Source organism: Electrona antarctica (assembly GCF_951216825.1).
Source record: "Electrona antarctica genome assembly, chromosome: 9".
NCBI classification, from domain to species: domain Eukaryota; kingdom Metazoa; phylum Chordata; class Actinopteri; order Myctophiformes; family Myctophidae; genus Electrona; species Electrona antarctica.
The window spans coordinates 28,898,803-28,905,446 of NC_136790.1; positions in this window are offsets into that span (position 1 = coordinate 28,898,803).

Here is a 6,644-nt window from a genome sequence, read left to right on the forward strand (position 1 = left end):
ATAGAGAGTATGCACATGCATGATTTTCCCATCAGGACACGCCCCCCTCATCTAGACTGAGGCAAAACATTGAGCAGCATGGAGTGTTGGTGTTTGGAAGCGCTCGTTGGAAATCACTCAACCGTCCTGCGTACCACCTGTTTCTAAATGTCACATAATGCAGGAGGCAGCAAAATGTTGTGTTATTGAAAACAAGCACTTCCAAACAAAAACTTTGCAGATAGAAAGAGGATAATTCAAGCTTTTCGTACAGCTGCAATGTTGGTGAGTTTAACATTGTTTAATGGAATCAGACAGGACTTTTCTGTTTGGATGTATGGGCTGTCAAGGCCAGAAAGTCGTTTTTTGCCACTCAGTGGGCGTTCCCGCATAACTTCCAGGTACGATGATGTCACACGCATATTCTCTATTAAGATCATACAGTGCAAGAATCCATTATCAAATTAAAACAATTAAACTACTGAGCAGCACAAAAAAGTGAACAGAAAACAGATCTCCCTATTTCTCATGTCTGAGAAATGGGAGGGGAGCTTTAGTAAAATAAAAAATCACACCTGTGTGAAGTGAGGGGCGCTAATATATTAAAGTCTAACTCATGTTGATTAGCTGATGTAATGGTGATTTAAAACAAACGTTGCCAACACAAACATTAAACGCCATTAACATTAAAGAGACAATATGACGTAATGAGGTACATTATGACGTAAATTATCCCTTCATTGTCAATGGCGTTTACAAAACAAACATTGAACTAAAGACAAAAATAAAACCTGTGTATAGGAGGGGCTGGCGCCCCTCAAAAAGCACACCTGTGTGAAGTGAGGACGTAAAATAGACACTATGCCTATTTGCTCAGCTATGACGTAAAATTCTCCATTCATTGTCAATGGCAATTTAATGTTTGTGTGGTCAAAAACAGACACTAAGCCGATTTGCTCAGACACTATAGGTAAAATTGTCCATTCATTGTCAATGGGAATTTGGTCCCTTATTGTTTTTGTCTGTTTTTCGTTTTTCTTCTTCGGTTTTCGCGAAACGTGGCAATATGGTAGAGGGCCATGTTAAACGGTGATGATGCGAAGCTCACAATCATTGGCCAAAGGGCACTCAACTGAAAAAGCAAACTTTGAACAGGCATAACTCATGAACTGTTTGACCGTCGGCCATGTGTTCTGACTTTTGACCTCTGACCTTTAGATCACCCGCCATTTGAATTATATGACAATCAGTTCAAATGCATCTCCTTCCAGGATCTTTGATCAAAATGCACGAAAAGTTCTACACATGAAATTATACGGACAAGGGAATCTATAGTAAATCTATAGAAAAAAATGAAGGTTTTATGAGCCAATGAAAATGTTTTGTGAAAATTCTTCTTTTGCCCATAATACATACTGTACATGCATCGTCATATGCTTATGAAACTTTACAGTATGGCAGAGGGTCATGTCAAATAGCACTGAAACCAGCCTTACTCCAATTGGCCAAAGGGGGCGCTATATCAATTTTTGGAAAATGAAACCTTTGAACAGGCATAACTCATGTCTCGTTTGGCCAAATGTCATGGCACTTGTTTCCACATGTAGATGAGCCAGTGCAAGGAGAACAAGATGGGTGTGATGTACTTGTTTCCACATGTAGATGAGCCAGTGCAAGGAGAACAAGATGGGTGTGATGTACCAGGATCTCCTTGACCTGGTTAGCAACCTGGCAGCATTGTTCTGGACCATTTGCAGGTGCTCTAATGATGATTTATAGATAGACATGTGAAGAGGGAATTGCATTTTACAATTTCGGATCTATATCTCCAAAGTAGAATTTTTAGTCAAACTTCGATAAAATCCGACTTCTCATTTTCATATATCCCTCTGTGTGTGGGTGTGTGCTTGTGCACCATAGTAAGTTACAACCTAGTATATGTCTGCTGTCCTTAACTACAAAATAAAATACAACAATATAATATGGACAATAGATCCACAAGAATTTCAAAACTATAAAGAAATAGTGTCCAGTTGTCATAAGAAAAGCAATTATTGGTGATCCTGACTACTATCTTGTTTTTTTTATTTTTCCTATTAAGCCTTTAAAATGCCTTTTATGTCCTTTTATGTCCTTTAATTTACACCAGAGGGAGTGCAACAAACCATGTGCAACCCAGATTCGGCACAAACAAGGGACTAAATTATTTTCGCTCCTATGCCACCAAAATGTGGAACGCCCTACCAACAGTCATTAAGACATGCAAATCCCTTGACTCCTTCAAAACCGCTCTCAAAGGGCACCTACGGACGGCTGCAATTCGTAAAATCTGAATCCACCCCTTTTTCCCCTCACTGTATGTTTCTTTTCCCTTTTTTACCTCCTTTATGATGAATTCCTGTTCTGTGCGTTGGCTATATAGAAGTGTCTATTTGTACGTCTCTAAATGTTTTGATGATTTGAACATGGTGGACCCTCTTGTAAACAAGTGTAATGTTTTATTGGGTCGTCCACTCACAGTTAACAGTCTTTGTATTGAGTTTGTGCTGAAATGTACTGTAATTCTGCAAACTGTTAATAAATATTTCAATCAACCAATCAAATGCCTTATGTAAACCACATTGAATTGGCTTTATTTATGAAACGTACCATGCCTCATGTGGTTTTAAGCAAACTTCTTACATTACCTTGAAAGTGGTGATGCTGTTCTCATTCAGTAATGACACTGCCATTTAAAATAATCATTGAGAGGCAATATCAATTGTAATTAATTAAGCCAGACAACTAACTGAATTATTCTCTCTGTGGTGAATGCTCCTGAACTAATTATTGGCGGTTTAACACATGTACCACCAGTTGGTCACTAGTGTGTCTGTGTTTGAGCAGTTGCTATAGGAGACAGGTGCTGTTGTTATGTAGCTGAGGTGGTAGCAGTGGTGGCGTCTGTGTGAGTGTGTGTGCATGTGTTCACCCGTTTGTGAGTGCATGTGTGTACACATTTATATGAATGCTTGTGCACACGTATATAAGAATCTATGTTGCTTGGGAGCCTGTGTAAACTGTGAAAAGGTTCATCATGTGCAACACTGTCTTATACCCTCTGCTTTATGGTCTGATGGCAGTGCAGTAGAATGCCTCCCATTGTGACAGCGGCTCCCATATCTAAGCATCACATTGGCCCCCAATTACCATCAGAGGCCTTGCACAGCCACCTTGGACATCTTTAAAAGACCCCAAGGGGACTGATAGTAAATTAGGTGAAGCTATGTTTGCTCTGACAATGAGCTGCTGCAGGTCAGTAAATGAAGGTCTCGCCAGCAGCCGGACGGGGCTGCTTTCAAAATCTATTTAAAGCCCAGCAACATGGCTGAAGCTGGGCCCACCGTTTAGGGCTGTTGATTTTACGGGAACCAAAATACGCAAGCATTTGCAATCGCCGGCCGAGGAGTATCTTTCTGCATATTATTCATCATATGTGTGCCCAAAGCCAAAAACGGAGACAAAGGACACAGGTAACCAATTTCAAATGAGTCACTGACTAACACATGAAGCTGAGCTCTAACTGTGGGAGACCAAAAAAGTGTACAGAGCAAGCCTGTCTGCTCCATGAGTGATCTGTGTAAGTGTTTGTGCTGCCTTGTTAACCCCTCTCTTTTAGCTGGTGCTTAATGGAGAGAAGGGGGGCCGCAGCAGGGCTCTCACTGGGATCCTGGAGTGCGTCAGATTGTCTGCGGGCCTGTGTTTGGATAAGGCAGCATGCCCATTGTCTCTGATGGGCTGAGGTATGCCTCCATGCCCCAGGAATAGAAAGACAGCTGAGGGCTGCCGTGCATACTTGGGGCAGGGTTGGCCAGGCCGGCTGGGCCCACAGTCCCCATCCACAACTAATGCCTAATTGTGTGCGTACAATGGTGTCATGCACGAAAAAAAGCAGATCTACAATCTCACAACACGTCTCGAATGCGACATTGTGAGCTTGTATATCTGCTTTTTTCGGCATAGGACGCTGTCAAACGACGAAGCATAAATCTGGCTTTACCACAATGAGGGACAGGGTATTGTCTGGAGCCAGCATGTAATAGCTAAGGTATCTCACCCCAAACGAGTTGCTAAAAGACTGATTAACTCTACTCTATGTTATTGTTGCTTGTGTGTAGGTTAGTGCTTGGCTAGAAGTGGGTGTGGAGAGAGATCTTGTAGAGTGATTGGGGCTTTGGCCTGTGTCTGTGCCACGCGTCTGCCTGTCTCCACGCTGATGAAATAGTGGCTAAGACCTGAGCCCACACAGTTGCTCCAAGGCCTATTGTACACAGGCAAGGGGTGGTTACAAAAATATTCACCAGTGGTGAATGCTTTGATCCAAAATGATAGCTGGTGTGCTATCACTGATACTGGCTTTTGGTTATTTCTCATGATAAGCAGACAAAGAAAATGTGCTTTAACCTATTAAAACTGGGAAAGCATGTGTCACTGTCATTATGTCAGTACGCTACGAACTTATAGATCTGCTATTTTTTTTTAAAATCGTGAATATTTGTGCAAATCTTTGAATATACATATTTTTTAAAGCAAACATTTTTAACTCTTTTTTTAAATCTTTGCTTCTGGGGGTCCGTGCGTGGAACAAAATATTTTGAGATGGGGATCTGCGGCCAAATGCATACAATTTTGGGGGTTCTTGACATGAACGCTTGAGAACATCAACATACGTTTTTCAGAAAACTGTGGATTAGAAGACATGATGCATGATTCCCCCTAGCCCTTCTTCAGGGACTTGGACTTTTATGACTATGGTTTACTATATATATATATATATATATATATATATATATATATATAGTAAACCATAGTCATAAATATATATATATATATATATATATATATATATATATATATATATATATATATATATATATATATATATATATATATATAGTAAACCATAGTCATAAAAGTCTGAAGTCTAAAATATATGAGCCATGAGTATAGGCACGCAACTGAACATATTATTAAACTTGAACTTATTATTCATTGTGCCCCTTCCAACGCTATCAATGTAACTTATAGGCTATAGATGATGTTTATTTTTTGTAATTATTATTATTATTATTTGTTTATTTATTCTGCTTTGTCCAATAAAATAATAATAAAATAATAGAATAAAACCGAACTGAACTGAACTGACATTTGTAGAATCGACCTTAATAGAATAGAATAGAATAGAATAGAATCGTCTTAATAGGTTAAGAGTACATGAAAGTAATAAATAAATCATGTGTAAGAATAGACTATATGAGCTTACTTTTGTAAGCGTTAGTAAGGACTTGAAGAAAACCAAAAGTGTGTAAATCAGAATCAGGGCAATCAGAAGAGAGAGAGGGAGAGAGAGAGAGAGAGAGAGAGAGAGAGAGAGAGAGAGGTGTGTTGTGGACAGCATCATAAATCCCAATCTCTTCCCTGCATCTCTCTGTGTAAGCCTGCTGGCATTCAGTGCATGATGATCTAAACCAACTGTGAGCACCACCCAGATCATGTCTTAATGTCCAAAATGTTGCCTCCTCCGTCCTGCATCACCAAATGGTGCAGGAAATCCCACAAATTACATTTTTAATTTGGCCTTGGATAAAATCTTATACGGTATAATAATAATGACATTATTCTGGTCATATTACATGGAGAGATGACTTGAGACCCTTTGACTTATATGCACAACATACAGGAAGGTAGGCCTATATAAATATTAAGGGTCTTAGGAAGGTATACGCTTGGGTGGCAATTATTGAATACATATCCATGGGAGCATGATCCATTTATTTTATTCATTCAACCTTTATTTTCTTGGAAATACATTCAATGATGCAGAGATTACAAAAGGCAACATGATCATGGAGTCCATTTTTAAAGTGCATTGTAAATAATTGATTCCAGGTAAAGGGAGCGCCTAAACGGAAAGCTGTTTTACCTAGCTCGGTGTTGGCCTATTGGGGATCGAATAAGTGTGTGTGCAGACTGTATTTTTCTGTTTTGAGGTAATTGTGGGACCCATTGACTAATAAGCAACACATAGGAAGGTAGGTCTATAGAATGATATAGCAGGATCCTTGCCACATTAGGGTCAAAATGATTTTGAATGTAAACGCTGGGGATGTAAGAAGAGCTGTTGCTTTGGGAACTCAGCTGTTGCACTGGGCTGCAGTATTGTAGTGCAGAGAGATGTGCTGTTGAACCGGATAAATGGCACATACACATACACATATGCTCATATACTATACTGTGTGTGTGTGTGTGTGTGTGTGTGTGTGTGTGTGTGTGTGTGTGTGTGTGCGTGTGTGCATGTGTGCGTGCGTGCGTGCGTGCGTCGGTGTGTGTGTGCGTGCATGGACTTATTTAAAGCAAGTAACTCCTGGGACTCTTTGGGATTCATCTCCTCCTCGTGTGTTATCTACATGCCAGCTTTTTAACGGTGCAGCAAGTGACATAGTACATAACCCAGCCTCTGCTACGCTGAAGTGCCCCTTGTCCCAGAATAACTCAGGCCTAGCTCTATCTAACTGATGCCGAAGAAAGTTTCAGCAATCACGGCAACACCTCTCCGCCTGCCACAGCGAAAGATAGGGCCATCAACAAAGATGGCCGCCTCTCTCTCTCTCACTTCAAGAAAAGTC